The sequence below is a fragment of the Panulirus ornatus genome, chromosome 25 (assembly GCF_036320965.1).
Source record: "Panulirus ornatus isolate Po-2019 chromosome 25, ASM3632096v1, whole genome shotgun sequence".
NCBI classification, from domain to species: Eukaryota; Metazoa; Arthropoda; class Malacostraca; order Decapoda; family Palinuridae; genus Panulirus; species Panulirus ornatus.
Window position 1 is genome coordinate 2,967,978 of NC_092248.1, and position 17,001 is coordinate 2,984,978.

The 17,001-nt window shown below is 46.8% G+C and overlaps 1 protein-coding gene across 6 annotated transcripts in view; it reads right to left on the reverse strand.

Annotated features, from left to right (window-relative positions):
* The window catches only part of LOC139757171 (sodium-dependent neutral amino acid transporter B(0)AT3), a 242,905-nt gene that overhangs the window by 123,107 nt on the left and 102,797 nt on the right, over positions 1–17,001 (reverse strand). For 2 of the 6 annotated variants that reach the window (XM_071677297.1, XM_071677298.1), the window contains exon 2: positions 2,190–2,256. The exons of the other annotated variants lie outside the window; for them this stretch is intronic. The gene's annotated coding sequence lies outside the window, so the exon portion shown is untranslated. The remainder of the gene's footprint in view (positions 1–2,189; positions 2,257–17,001) is intronic. 6 annotated transcript variants of the gene reach the window in all.

Consider the following 17,001-nt stretch of genomic DNA (forward strand, 5'->3'; position numbering starts at 1 on the left):
AGCGGCGCGTAGCGTGATCGAAATTCGTACTGGGGAGAAAAAAATCATGGAAGGAAGGAGTACGGCGGGGATGATAATGACTCCAATATATTCTACGGTAATGATCGTCCTGGAAAACAACGTGACGTAACGGAAAGAATGGGACGATAAACTTTGGTTTTGAGACAATTAATGACACTACGCCTCCAGAAAGAGGAGAGAAACAGAGAGAGAGGGGGGAAAACAAAAACTGAGTTCTTTGGCGGATAGGAAGGAATGGCGGGAGGCAGACACAACATCCCAGCAGCAAGGTCGGGGTGGCTCGCCTCGAACTTACAACCAGCTAAAATAAACAACTTCATTCCACCCTCCGGTACAGCAAGGGAGGAGGTGGGGTGGTGAAGTGCAGTGAGTGTGGAGACGGGGGGGAGATGCAAGGGTGGGGAGAGGAGAGACGCTGAGGGGAGGATGGGGAGAGAGAGGTAAATGACCATCAGGAGTGTGGCGAGAGGCATCAAAGCGACTGCTACTGGGTGGAAGGGGGCCACAGGGGTGGCAAGTGAGGAAAGAATGAAGAGTAGGGAGTGACGCAGTCTCCCACACCCCTGGGGAAAAGTGCTCCATCCTCTTAAGGGGGAAGTTGGAGGACATCCCTCTAGAGTTAGTGGGTGGGTGGCCTTCCCCTGTGTCGTGGGTGTGTGGGGGTGACCCACCTCTCACGTGGGGGAGGGGGGAAGCACTCCCCTGTGTTGTGGGTGGGGGAGGGAGGGGGAGGGGTGACCCACCTCTCACGTGGGGAGGAGGGGGTAAGCAGCTGACGTGTGCTCTGAGCCACAAGCCTGACACACACACACACCACCACCAACACCACAGAGTGACACAACTCACTCCTCTCTTTCCCTCACTTCACTTTCCCAGAGTCAGTCTTTCCATCACTCTTCAGTCTTCCTGTTTCATTATTGCTTCTTCAATATCCTTCCTTCACACCAAGATGAATCTTCCTTCCTTCTTACTGAATTCAGTCTCCTCAATAACCACGAGGCTCTCAACAAAGCAATATTTACCATGCTTTCAATTTTTGTCTTCTTTGTTCTTCAGTTTTCCTTCATTCTTTTTATACCTTGACCATTCTTCACTCTTCTTCCTATACTCATCTTCCATCATTGTCCATTCTTCCGTCGTTCTAAGTCATAAATATATTCTTACTTCATCAAGAGTTTTCCTTTAAAATTTTCCCCTTCATCTTCCATTCAGAAACGTTTTTTCAGTATTATATATATATATATATATATATATATATATATATATATATATATATATATATATATATATATATATATATATATTCATTTTGCTTTGTCGCTGTCTCCCGCGTTAGCGAGGTAGAGCAAGGAAACAGACGAAAGAATGGCTCAACCCACACACATACACATGTATATACATACACGTCCATGCACGCACATATACATACCTATACATTTCAACGTATACATATATATACATCACAGACATATACATATATAATCATGTACATAATTCATACTTGCTGCCTTTATTCATTCGCGTCGCCACCCCGCCAGGGGATAGGAGAGGAAGAATACTTCCCACGTATTCCCTGCGTGTCGTAGAAGGCGACTAAAAGGGGAAGGAGCGGGGGGCTGGAAATCCTCCCCTCCCGTTTATAATTTTCCAAAAAAAGGAACAGAGAGGTGGGCCAAGTGAGGATATACTCTCTAAGGCTCACTCCTCTGTTCTTAACGCTACCTAGCTAACGCGGGATAAGGCGAATATATATATATATATATATATATATATATATATATATATATATATATATATATATATATATATATATATATATATATATATATTACACGTTACCTTCCCCACTTAAGGGAGGTAATTAAGGTAGGATATAGTATTTGTGTAAAACCCTTTTTTCGGGGTTCTTACACTATATTCTTCCCGTTAATCCATACAAACATTACTTTAACTTTCAATTCGCTCTCACCCCAGCTGATACTCTATTCAACAATAATACTACAAATAATAATGATAATGATAACACTAATGTGTGTTATACATAACAGCTGAAGGTTAAAGGCGTGCAAACCAGACCATTATTCGCTAGTTCTTGACTCTATATCGCTCGACCAGGAAGACATATTAGGGAATTATCATTCTAATTATCATCTTACGTATCTACTCACCCCCAGCTCCCGACCACCAGGCCACAGTTCCACCATCTTCGGCAGCCAATAAACACTTTATCCTCACCTGGAAGAAGAAGAACATCTTATTAGTCTTAATGTAAACAATATAGGAGGAAGGTCTGGATGGCATGATGTCCATTATACAGGACAGTGATGGACAATAATTGTGGTGGTGGTGGTGGTGATGCAATGGTGGTAGATATGGTGGTTTGGTGGTGGTGGTGGTGCGATGGTGTTAGATGTGGTGGTTTTGGTGGTGGTGGTGGTGCGATGGTGTTAGATGTGGTGGTTTTGGTGGTGGTGGTGGTGCGATGGTGGTAGATGTGGTGGTTTTGGTGGTGGTGGTGGTGCGATGGTGGTAGATGTGGTGGTTTTGGTGGTGGTGGTGGTGCGATGGTGGTAGATGTGGTGGTTTTGGTGGTGGTGGTGGTGCGATGGTGGTAGATGTGGTGGTTTTGGTGGTGGTGGTGGTGCGATGGTGTTAGATGTGGTGGTTTTGGTGGTGGTGGTGGTGCGATGGTGGTGGTTTTGGTGGTGGTGGTGGTGCGATGGTGGTAGATGTGGTGGTTTTGGTGGTGGTGGTGGTGCGATGGTGGTAGATGTGGTGGTGGTAGTAGTGACGTTTGATTGTGGTAGTTGTGGTGGTAGTCGCGACGTTAGATGGTGGTAGTTGTGGTGATGGTGGTAGTGGTGGTAGTTGTAGTGGTGGTAGTAGTGACGTTAGATGGTGGTAGTTGTGATGGTAGAGGGGTAGGAAACCCTCGGGAGCCAAGGTAATGTAACTGATATATGGTAATCATGCAACAACGATTTGGTGGACTGAGGAGAAAAACACTATGGAGTTGGACTAAATTCAGTCACGTTAAATCATAGGATTTACTGTGTGGTCTGCCTCAAACAGTCTGGATGATCAGGGGAGCAACAAGAGTCTTGGAATGCCTTCCTGAGACAGATGAACCCCTCTCAAAACACCCCAAAAAGGTAAATCATACTTAGAGTAAGGCAAGGTCGTTAGGGTAGGGTTAAGGTAATGTGATGTAAGGTACAGCATGTAAGGCCAGATTGTGCCTAGCTAGTTAAGGTACGGTTCCCTTAACTAATAAGCTTATTAACTAATCATATAACCAGAAACTAGCAGTGACCACTAGTGGTCGAGGGAGGTCTAGAGTAACGGGCTTTGTACCGATTAAGCTCAATAACTGTGAGCGTAGTCGAGCCTGATAATAGTACTATATAGGCTTCGGGGGGAGTGGGAGGCGCGCGGGCGCGGGCGTGCGCGCCTCAAGGATATCCAGTACATACAACCTAGCCAGAGCCGAGGCACACCCCTGGCCACAGTGTTACTATCAGCCACTTGATATCGGGGTGTGTGTCATGCACTCCTCTTCATTCTATGAATAGGGTTTCACGGCACCGACTCCTTCCTGCACTCATTCCTTCACTGTTGTCATACATCCTTCATTCGTCATTCACAGCTGCCGTCATTACTATCAACATCTTTTTTCTTTTTTTTTTTAATGTGGTTTTTCATCAAGCTGGGGGCGGCATTCAGAAACCGAAGCTTCGCATATATGTCTCTCTCTCTCTCTCTCTCTCTCTCTCTCTCTCTCTCTCTCTCTCTCTCAGCACCGTGTGCTAGTGACGTCAGGATGTTCGTCCTTGGTGCAAGGACCGAGTCTGGGGGCACCCCCTGACCCTGCTACAGGGGCGGGGTGTAGGAGGTCACCAGGTCAAGGAACCAAGGACATGGGGTCAACTTCCACCACCTCCCTCAGATGAACCTTCAACTTGTTCACTGACACAGCTACCACATATACTTGCTCCTGTCAATCATCATCATTATCATTATAATAGTAATAATAATAATAATAATAATAATAATAATAATAATAATAATAATAATAATAGTAATTATTATCATTATCATTATTATCATTATTGTTATTATCATTATTATTGTTACTTATCCAATCACTTAATCGTTCGTTCGTGGTATTCTGTACATTACTGTTGCTTCGTTATCCATCCCAACTTAATCATGTTTCTTCCTTAGGTCCACACTTCAAAGCTCCTGTAACAGTTACGAGGTCAATGTTCAAGTACCACACTGGACCACGTTCCTCGTGAAGGTCTGTACTGCCTAACTACACAGGTCAGACTTTCTTATGAGCTGCCATTAGGCTCTATTGAACACTGATCTGCCTGTAGTAACAGTGGTTCTTACATTCTTGATGTAAATCTCTCCCACAAGATATAACATTCTTCAAGTACCTAACCTCCACAAGATATAACACTTCGAGTACCTAACTTCCACAAGATATAACACTTCAAGTACCTAACCTCCACAAGATATAACACTTCAAGTGTCTAACTTCCACAAGATATAACACTTCAAGTACCTAACCTCCACAAGATATAACACTTCAAGTACCTAACCTCCACAAGATATAACACTTCAAGTGTCTAACTTCCACAAGATATAACACTTCAAGTGTCTAACTTCCACAAGATATAACACTTCAAGTGTCCAACTTCCACAAGATATAACATTTCGTCTTTGCCTTCTAATGTGGCTATAGATACGGCCCCTTCTTCCTTTCCCGTCACTTTTGTTTTAAGGTAGGTTTGGCCCCACCCCAGAAACACCCGCCACCTGAACCAAACCTTCAACTATTCGCTGGGAAACCATCATTTCTCTCAGCTGTTGACAAATGCCTTGTCATCAGCGAATTTGATTGCTCTAATGAGTTCCCCTCCAACTTTAACCGCTGCCTCTGCATAAATCCTCCACACCGCTGGGCTCGAAGAGCAGCAGGTCTGTCTGACTCCCCTACCCACACACTCACGTGCCAGTGACGAGGGTATCATGGAATGAGGTCTGGAAGCAAGACTGAATAGTTAATCACACACGTTAATACTCGGACACTTTCAAACACAAAAAGATTTTCATCAACTCTGATGCTCTATAGGAGCAACTGTAGCACAATGGAGAGGATCCAGAACCACAGAACTCCTCAAAGTATTACGGAGACAATAAAGACGACAAATTAAATTACCATAACCTCCTCAAGGAGGTTGACTATAAAACCCTACATCTGATCGAAGGAATAGAAAGAGATAGCGAATTTAATGCCACTACTATAAACACCATCAACACTTCATACATGCCCCATCACAGCTACATATATGTTTATGAATACAAAGACGCATAAGACTTAATAACCCCAACCCTTATGATTCCACACGTACACGCTTACGAACAAACAATCACCAGTGGACTACACATGAAAGCAGGTAATCACTCACATCGATCCATGGGTTTGTTGAGATGCTTCATGACACACAAGTGAGCAGCCTTCTTGTGATTCTTCAGGTGGAGGAGAAACGCTCCACCTGTGTCCCTGATCAGGAGAACAACACAACCACACTAACACTCTACCACCACACTACACCCTACACCACACAACCATACTACACTACCACCACACAACCAACATCATAAGTTCACAAGAACAGTTACAGACACATGGCTTTGCACCGTGGACTACGAAGGTCCTCTTCGTGGGTCGAACTCACAAGACTCCACTCTAAAGCCCTGAGCGTCGCTGGGGCTCTTCAGAGAGGCTCACAGTCCTCAATACCCAGAGGGAAAGCTGTCTTCCAAGACGCACGCTATTGAAAGGCAACGACTTCCCTCATGAAATATTGAGGACAAGAGGTCATCACGACCCAGGAAGACCTCAACCATCGCCAGGTGACCATGGCACGAAGAGCCTGACCATGGACAACATAATTCCGAATCTCAACGTCCACAATGAAGTTTGATGTGGTAACTGTGCAATCACTGTGTACATGGAGGACCTCGACACTGGCAGGCGAGGCAAATGTAGCTCAACGTACAATCTTTTCATTATAAGGTCCTCTTAACATGGAGGCAATAGGTACGATCTTCCGTCATGATATTCTCACCCCACTGAAGCAGGTAATGTCACTCTTAGCACTATCATCACACAAGATGTGAGAAATCTTCCATCAACAACCCTACAATGGCTACAGCCTTCTCCATCCTATATCATTTGAAAGGCTAACTCGGGACGTTGAAAGACGTCTTCATCAGGGAATTGATAACACGCCACACGATACATAATTGAACGAGTTCTTAAAGATATTACTAGACGGATTCTACGAGACACAACTGGAAGTTCTGTGATACATGACTGAACGTTCTAATGAGACATTACTGAACGTTTCAAGGAGACATTACTACCACAATTCTGCATTTAACTGAACGCGTTCTAAGACACATTACCGGACGCGTTCTACAAGACATTTCTGGACACACTTCATGACAGATATTACCACCCTCCTGACAACCTAACACTGGTCATGACAAACGGAAAAAAATTTGGATAATAATAGAGGTGTCAGAAACTCCCGAGACGAGAGCAACCCTGTCATATCACATATATTAGAAGGAGGTATAATGCAGCACACCCCAAGGTTATATATATTCTTGCAGTGTACCCTATCATCAGAGCGACCCGATCCTGTTCGAGCCGTCGTCCCTAGTTGTAAGGACAGTAAGGTCATGTAAAACAGGTCACCTACAGAAGCACTGGATGACCAAACATCTGATTTGACCTGTCTTGCGTTAAGGATGGCATGATCTACAAAAGTAGGTCACTTGTGGAGGGTAAGGTGTCCCTGGACGCGGGTCATTGTAGAGGGTAAGGTGTCCCTGGACGCGGGTCACTTGTAGATGGTAAGGTGTCCCTGGACGTGGGTCACTTGTAGAGGGTAAGGTGTCGCTGGACGCGGGTCACTTGTAGAGGGTAAGGTGTCCCTGGACGAGAGTCACTTGTAGAGGGCAAGGTGTCTCTGGACGCATTATCTAACCTAACCTCTGTCATCACTATGGGCACACCGAGCCTGACGACCACTCCATCTGAAGCTGCTGTACCCGCGAGCTGAGGACACATAGAGTTGGCTTCGAAGCATCGAAGAGGCCGGGAGCAAACGAAATGTGTTTCAACGTCTACTAGATACAAACCCTTAACTCTGGTCTTCAAAGTAAGGCTAGGTTAGGTTAAGGTGGTCTTAATGGGACCCCTCAAACTCTCAGGTCATTATAAATCTAACCGGCCGAATTATAATTTGCAAATGTTTAACCCGTTGACGCTCATAAGCTGGCGAAGGCGAGACAAAAACAAGATAATAGGAGACCGGTTTTCTAAGAGGTTATATAACCAGTTCTTTAAAAAGAGGTTATGCTACCGGTTACCGGCCCTTCAGCAAATGCCCAAACACACACACACACACACACACACACACACACAGGAAGGGGAAGGCAGCCACCGACCAGGAAGGTAGAACAGTTTGAGTATCGAAGCTAGTGATAAAGACACACTGAGCCAGCATTATGCGGCCTGTCGAGGTCTTCTCCCTGGCCCAGGTGGCTTTCTTTTATGACTCACATACATCGTATGCAGTCCACACACACACACACACACACACGCACACACAAACTTATTCTCACCCACCACCCTCGACAATATGCATCTCAAACGGTATCCTTAAACTATACTCTCCTACGGTGAGCGCTACGCGCTGGCCCTACCAGAGTCTCGTCACAGGTGTAGAGTGCATACGATGGGACCTCAAGACTAAACTGCACAAACAGGTAACTACGTAAAAAGGTACTTACAACACCCTAGACTGTATTGACTAAAAAGTTATACCATCCTGTCTCTCACAACCTCATGATATAAACTTCGAGTCCAAGTTTCTCTACTTTTCGTCAGATTTCTATTCGTAACTTAACAACAACTCAAGGAGTCGAAAGGAAACACAGTCTCGTCAGAGAGCTTCTCCACTCACAGAGGTCCATCCTGCCCTGCTACTTAGTGGAGCGCAACCTTGAAGCTGCGGGAGCCCTTATGGTACGGGTCTTGGTCTTCGTAATGGGGCCTGGGTCACATGCAGACCACCTCACAACCACAGTGACCGACATAAAGAGCAAAGGAAAACAGTATGGAATCCGGAGAGGGTTGGCTGATGAGAAGCACCGCAAGGGGACATTGGATTCCACTCTATCTGAGTGAGAAGTGGATCAAAATCCACCCTATATTGAGAGGAATGAGATCCCTTGTGAATATGGGACATCTGCTCACACGAAGGAGAATCGTAGCACCGAATACAACACGCGGGGCATCCCGAACACTGTGGAGGATATGGCTATGTCTAATGCCTTCATGTTACTGCACTGCTGGACTTTATTTAGTCTTTTGAAATCTAGCATCGGGGGAAACCAGTCAAATCTAGAGTGGGAACCAGTCAAATCTAGAGTGGGAACCAGTCAAATCTAGAGTGGGAACCAGTCAAATCTAGAGTGGGAACCAGTCAAATCTAGAGTGGGAACCAGCCAAATCTAGTGTGGAAACCGGTCAAATTTAGAGTGGGAACCAGTCAAATCTAGTGTGGAAACCAGTGAAATCTTGCGTGGAAACGGGTGAAGTCTAGAAAAAGATACAAATAGATACTGTTTCTTTGCACTGCTGAATCAGGTTCCTGCTTCCCCATTCCGAGACGCTGTGTGTGTGTGTGTGTGTGTGTGTGTGTGTGTGTGTGTGTGTGTGTGTTCGGTGCGAGAAAAAGAGCGAGTATCGGAGTCGGGAAGGGAGAGGAAATGAGTTCAAATATGCAAAGAGTGGAGTCGTCCACGTAACAGTGACCGGGATGAGAGGTTAAGAGAGAGAGAGAGAGAGAGAGAGAGAGAGAGAGAGAGAGAGAGAGAGAGAGAGAGAGAGAGAGAGAGAGAGAGAGAGAATCATGGATGAAAGAGGAAGGAAGCCTGTGGGTGGTAACATGGCTGAAAGAGAACGCTGGTGATCGGTTAGAGGTGGAGATGTGGCTGTCTACAGACAATGTAAGGGAAATCAGGAGGCATGAGGGTGGGCAGGTCGCGGGCCAAGACTCTGCTGGCGAGTCAGTGTGCCAGACTCCTCCCTCCCCCCCAACACGCCATAACTCTGGCATCATGCCACAAGTCTTGGCACAACTCCATAAACTTTCTTAGAAATACCCTCGTCTGTCTCCTCCTCCTTCTCCTCCTCCTCCCCCAATGCTCTATTCCTGCCAGCGGCGGTGCAATACATAAGCTGCGACCCGTCACCTGGGGCCTGGCTGGCATGGGCTGCCCAGACCTCCCCCCTATTAAAACGTCTCCGTCCCCCCCACGTCAAACAGATGTGTTAATTAACGCGGCCTCTCATCCGCCCGCGGGCATATTCTGACACGAATGACAGATGTACAATACGGCATAAAAAGGTGCATCTGATGATCATTAACGAGTGATTACCATTAATAATGATGACTGTAACGACTGATTGATGATAATGACTCGACCTACTGATTGCAAGAACTAATAACGTCTCTCGCATTTGATAATCGCCCACTGTGTAAATGCGAAGGAGAGTTCTAATTACACCGGGTAATGACACAGGTGATAATCACCATGAAATGCATACTGGTCAGTCTCATTTACCAGTGATGAGGCCTTCTAGTGTGTGTGTGTGTGTGTGTGTGTGTGTAGGTAGTGCTGCTACACTAGTGGAGACTCCATACCTTGAGCTTTCAAGCATTTGTATACCACCGACGTTCACAGTTAGCTTGTTCAGACTATCTACAGTGCCAAACCTTTCTTTATCCACCTACATAAATGCGATCGTTAATGTATGCCAACACACAGCTTGCCTGTATCATAATACTCATGGACCATGACGCTGGAATGGTGTCGACCCCCCTTCCCGTTTCTCTCACACACATTACACGAGTCTGTTCCTGTGGCTTGTGTCCCCATAGGTATTAAGCAAGCCCCATCCACCCCTCAACCTCATCACCTTGCACTTGCTTGCACGGAATTTCGACACAATGTATTAATCAGACCAACTTTGGAGTTTGTCCAGGTCCCCTTGCAGGCTGATGCAATCGCCGTCGTTCTTGAGACACCACAGCTTCGAAGAGCACCAACAATGATGAAGAATCAAGGTGTGCACCCGGTCTGTGGCCAGACCATGATGCTATGTGTCGTCATGTGTGGATAAAGACCTGGTTCAGAGCACGGAGATCTTACTGTGGTATTAATGTAATAGAACAGATGGGTATGAAGAAATTTCTGACGGAACCATTCCACCGTGGTGACCTTCCCCTTCAGGTAAATAGTTCAAGACCACTAAACAATGTGGCTTTCAAGTATGACCCAACCGTGAGAAGTTTTCTCATACAGAACAGCCCAAATGTAGAAAATGTTGGGAGGTGTATACATCATGTACCCAGATGGGGTGGGAAAAATAAACATCAAGTCAAACAGGAAAGGGATTTGAAGAGAGACTTAGCCAGCTTATGTACATTGTTATAGCATTGGGTCAGAGTCTACTGCACTGTTTTCAGGCATGTGAGAGATTAAAATCACACAATTGACCGAAACGGGGTTAATTCTGTATATCCCTGTGCTGACCAAGCTAAGGGACTGACGGTGGAAACCTGTGCCATGGCAAAACATCAAACTATGAATGGGTAGACTGCATGACGTGTTAAGAAATTCCAGTCATAGAACACTAATTATATAAATCTTGAATAAACTCGTGCGAGAGGTTGGGTTGGCCTGACCATGTTATTCAGGTACCAGTGAGTAAAGTGTCACCTCGTTGCTCAGTTAGTGGTGGGTTAGGAGCTAGGAAGCCTTGTCCCTCTTTAACTATTACCATTATAGAGGCCCTGGAAAATGGACAAAAGGTTACGAAGATAATCATTCATATGTTTCAAATTTGCTGAGTCCACGGGGAAAATGAAACACGATAAGTTCCCAAGTGCACTTTCGTGTAAGAATCACATCATCAGGGGAGACACGAGAGGGAAACATAAGTCAGTTGATATACAACGAAGAGACGTAGCTAGGACGCCATTTGGTATACATACGATTGTCCAAGACAGACAACGAGCGTTCATAATTTTATTATGTGGACAGGAAGGCGAACTGTTTACAAATTTCATCAACAATAAAGTTATCCAATTTGTATAGACCATCACTAATACTACGACTATAATTCTTTGTGTAATCAATAACAGAATATTCAATGATATTTCTCGTGGTGATAGAGTTAGAGTTAATAACTGAGATGGCAGTACTCCAGTCAATACAATGATCATAGTTTTTAACGTGATTAAACAAGGCATTTGATTCTTGTCATCCATACATATATATATATATACAGATGAAGGCAGCAAGTATGAATATGTACATGTGTATATATGTATATGTCTGTGTATGTATACGTATGTATACGCTGAAATGTACAGCTATGTATGTGTGCGTGTGTGGGCGTTTATGTACATACAGGTGTATGTGGGTGGGTTGGGCCATTCTTTCGTCTGTTTCCTTGCGCTACCTCGCTAACGCGGGAGACGGCGATTACGTATAATAATAAAACATATAATAATAATAATAACAATAATAATAATAATAATATATATATGTGTGTGTGTGTGTGTGAGGTAGGATAGAGGTGGCTGCAAGGTATCGTCGCCCGTCACTGTACTGAGACGCCCAACCTGGACGCGCAGAAAGGGCAACGGGTACGCTGTCTAGACAGGTTACCTACGTTCCGCCAACAGGACGACGCTCAAGTGAAAGGGGACGAATGAAGAATAAAGAAAAAAGAACCAAAAACGCCACAAACGGAGAGAGAGAGAGAGAGAGAGAGAGAGAGAGAGAGAGAGAGAGAGAGAGAGAGAGAGAGAGAGAGAGATAGTATGAGCCGTCGGCACAGGAATTCCAGCTTGGCAAATGGAGGTGGGAAGGACTCACGCGGGCCAGGCAATCGAAATTAGAGCCGCAAGCAAGAGCTAAATCACGGTTACTTAGACATGCGTCTCTTGCCTTATGTAAGGTTCAGGCCGGCCATCGCTTCCTAATGACCCGTAAAAGGTCATTTGGACCATACCAAGCGAAGGTCGTGGACGACCTCTCGTTACGGCGGTACGACCCGTGAGCGCGGAGGGTGGGGCCCCCATCGGCACGACTATACGACCCTTAAAGACGACAGAAAAGGACCTTTGGTATGATAACTAGACCTTCATCCTGACCTTTACCGGGTCTGGGTCGAAAGGTCATGCTATCGTACTCAAGTATCGTACCGTCGTACTCAAGGATCGTACCTTCGTACTCAAGGATCGTGCCGTTGTACTCAAGGATCGAATCGTCGTACTCAAGGATCATACTGTCGTACTCAAGTATCGTACCGTCGCACTCAAGGATCGTACCTTCGTACTCAAGGATCGTACCGTTGTACTCAAGGATCGAATCGTCGTACTCAAGGATCATACTGTCGTACTCAAGTATCGTACCGTCGCACTCAAGGATCGTACCTTCGTACTCAAGGATCGTGCCGTTGTACTCAAGGATCGAATCGTCGTACTCAAGGATCGTACTGTCGTACTCAAGCATCGTACCGTCGCACTCAAGGATCGTATCGTCGCACTCGGGGATAGTATCGTCGTACTCAAGGATCGTGCAGTCGTACTCATGGGTCGAACCTTCGCACTCAAGGATTGTACCGTCGCACTCAAGGATTGTACCGTCGCACTCAAGGATTGTACCGTCGCACTCAAGGATCGTATCGTCGCACTCGGGGATAGCATCGTCGTACTCAAGGATCGTGCCGTCGTACTGATGGGTCGAACCTTCGCACTCAAGGATTGTACCGTCGCACTCCAAGGATAGTACCGTCGCACTCAAGGATTGTACCGTCCCACTCAAGGATCGTATCGTCGCACTCGGGGATAGCATCGTCGTACTCAAGGATCGTGCCGTCGTACTGATGGGTCGAACCTCGCACTCAAGGACAGTACCGTCGTGCTCAAGGATAGTACCGTCGCACTCCAAGGATAGTACCGTCGTGCTCAAGGATCGCCCCGTCGCACTCGGGGATTGTACCGTCGCACTCCAAGGACAGTACCGTCGCACTCAAGAACAGTACCGTCGCACTCCAAGGACAGTACCGTCGTGCTCAAGGATCGCACCGTCGCAATCAAGAGATACACCACGAGTAGAGACAAAACATCAAATCCACAAGACATTCGAATGACGTTGGACCAATTCCCAAACATAATCTGCATACATGAGACCCATAATGTTACGTTTTTCCTCTCATAAATTCTGAAACCAGACTCCGACACCTCCCGTAAGAAACCGGTAGAAAACAGGAGTTGCCGGGATGGAAGTGGGGTGGGGGCGACCGATGGTCTGGGGGGTGAGGCAAGACGCAAAAAGGAAGACCCCTGTGATTTTCCTTTGATTAACCACCATAGAGAGATAGATAGATAGATAGATAGATAGAGAGAGAGAGAGAGAGAGAGAGAGAGAGAGAGAGAGAGAGAGAGAGAGAGAGAGAGAGAGAGAGAGACAGAGAGAGAGGATATATACAAGCCCTCCACCAGAGAACCGACGAGTCAGAAGGCAAGATGTAAATAAGGGAGGAGGGAGGTGTTGTGGCCTGGCCGTACAAGGGGGTTGTTGAGATGCGATAGATACAAGGGAGGCTGGGCTATAATAGTCCGGTACCAGGCGAATATATTACATAACCATCCACATCCCCTCGGACCTTCCCTCCTCCTCCTACAACGTACAAAAACTGCCCCGTGCCAACAACCAGAACCCAACACCACTATAAAGGTTTGGGTCTGACCACGTAACGCGTGGACAAAGTTTATCCTTGGGTTTCCTGACCACCACTCATCACCCGTCGCTACCCTAACATTATTTTCCTTACGCTTCACAAGCAGGTATGAAGGATATATATATATATATTTCTTTCTTTCTTTCAAAACTATTCGCCATTTCCCGCGTTAGCGAGGTAGCCTTAAGAACAGAGAACTGGGCCTTTGAGGGAATATCCTCACCTGGCCTCCTTCTCTGTTCCTTCTTTTGGAAAATTAAAGAAAGAAAAATTATGAGAGGGAAGGATTTCCAGCCCCCCGCTCCCTCCCCTTTTAGTCGCCTTCTACGACACGCAGGGAATACGTGGGAAGTATTCTTTCTCCCCTATCCCCAGGGATAATATATATATATATATATATATATATATATATATATATATATATATATATATATATATATATATATATATATAGGGAGAGAGAGAGAGAGAGAGAGAGAGAGAGAGAGAGAGAGAGAGAGAGAGAGAGAGAGAGAGAGAGAGAGAGAGAGAGAGAGAGAGAGAGAGTGAGAGAGAGAGGAGGGGGGTCTCTCTCCTTGCAATACATCAGCAACCTCACAATCAGCAACGCACCACTCTCCCAGATGAAATATCTACAAGGCAGTCCAGTTTACCTCGTTCACCTCTCTCTCTCTCTCTCTCTCTCTCTCTCTCTCTCTCTCTCTCTCTCTCTCTCTCTCTCTCTCTCTCCCTCTTGTCCATGACCTTCATTGTTCGACTTTCGCCGGGGGAGAGGGAGGGAGGGGGGGTCATGGGCAAGATTGCCCTTCGCACTCCAGATTCTCCAACACTTTCTCCAGCAGCTCCTTCGTACACTCCCGACACCACGCTGAAGGCAGGACACGACGCAGAAGCTTATGACGAATACAAACCACTTGATTCGAGAGGCCTTAAGACTGTCCTCCTCCTTCCCACCTCAAGGGACACCCAACCAGCTGACCATAACACGTTCAATCACATCTGATCGACACTTCAACCCACACTCGTTCCCTAACCCATTTACAGACGGTTTCATAAAGGTCTCTCTCTCTCTCTCTCTCTCTCTCTCTCTCTCTCTCTCTCTCTCTCTCTCTCTCTCTCTCTCTCTCTGTGGCCAGGCTGTGCTGTGATGGTTGACAGAGGGAGGCTGGCAAGCTGATTGGTTCCGACCAGTTAGCTGTGTGGTCTTAGAGGCCAGCTGTCTAGTTAGCTTGAGTGGTTAGCTGCACCTAAGGTGGAATGGTTAGCTGACTAACCAGACCTAACCCTGTCTGGGTAGCTGGTTGGCCATGGCCAGGACTGTCTGGGTAGCTGGTTGGCCATGGCCAGGACTGTCTAGATAGCTGGTTGGCCACGGCCAAGGCTCACCAGGTACCCAGCTGACCACGCCCGAGAGCCTTTGGCCAGGTGGTTAGCTGGCTGACCAAGGATGGCAAGAAAAAAAAAGAAGAAACCCTGACCGAATAAATGACATGACTGGCTAGGACTGGGCCTGGCTGAGAGGATGGCTAGCTAACTGGTAGTGACTCCACAGGTCATGTGACCTCGCTGATTGGAGGTCAACAACTGACTGCGTGACTGACTGGAAAATAGCTGAAGGTCATCACATGATGAGAATCAGTGACTCCAGGGTTTTGAGGCGAGATGTCATACACTCTGGCCCCTCAGCTTGAGGGCGTCATACACTCTGGCCCCTCAGCTTGAGGGCGTCATACACTCTGGCCCCTCAGCTTGAGGGTGTCATACACTCTGGTCCCTCAGCTTGAGGGTGTCATACACTCTTAGACCCTCGAGGAGCTACGCTCTCACTCACTTGGCTGGGTTAGGTCAGAGACCAAGCCCTCTTACCCAAGGGTCGCACCAAGGGATCAACAGTATAACTTTACGAAGAAATTACCACTCACGTAATTCAAGGAAGGCGCTCTGCAGTTCCAGTGCCCGAGAAAAGTTTTCTGTCAATGGCAACGAATCCCAAACACTGATATGAATAGATCGTTAGAGAGGGGAGAATTAATGTGTTAACTCTCTCTCTGGTGTTCAGTCATTACTGAAAATCCACCAAAGTAAATACAAACCAGGGTTTACGATTCACATCTTTTCCTCTCTCTCTCTCTCTCTCTCTCTCTCTCTCTCTCTCTCTCTCTCTCTCTCTCTCGTTTATTTACACGAAAACTTATTAAATCAATTACGCTATGTTGTCAAACGTTATCAGCGTGTGTAGTCGTACCTAAACATATATGCTCAAGGGTCGTATCGTCGTGCTCACAGGTTCGTACCGCCGTGTTCACAGGGTCGTACCGCCGTGCTCACAGGGTCGTACCGCCGTGCTCACAGGGTCGTACCGCCGTGCTCGCAGGGTCGTACCACCGTGCTCAAGGGTCGTACCGCCGTGCTCACAGGGTCGTACCACCGTGCTCACATGGTCGTACCGTTGTACTCACCGGGTCGTACCGCCGTGCTCAAGGGTCGTACCGCCGTGCTCACAGGGTCGTACCGCCGTGCTCGCAGGGTCGTACCGCCGTGCTCAAGGGTCGTACCGCCGTGCTCACAGGGTCGTACCGCCGTGCTCACAGGGTCGTACCGCCGTGCTCGCAGGGTCGTACCGCCGTGCTCACAGGGTCGTACTGCCGTACTCACAGGGTCGTACCGCTGTGCTCAAGGGTCGTACCGCCGTGCTGACAGTGTTCGGGCAGCAGCAGCTGGTAACCCTGCTCACCACATCATTGTCCTTGTGACATCTAGATTCCTACCCCCACAATACACTCGTCACTAAGTCTCCACCCTGTATTCATGACACACAAGCCTCTATAATTAGCACCAGCGTGCTTACACCACTAATTATAACAAACACGGTTCTAAAATTATTCAGGGAAGCTTGCAGCCTACTTGATATTCGCGACGCACCATCGCTTCCCTCAACTCGCAACGCGTAACTAAACCGCCTCCTGGGACGAAATTTTCCTTTCCCTTTTAAAGGTCTAGTCCCTCAAAGACAATCGAAAAGGCAGATTTGACAAGCGTGCAGCAGCTACTTTATTCAACACACACACCAGAAA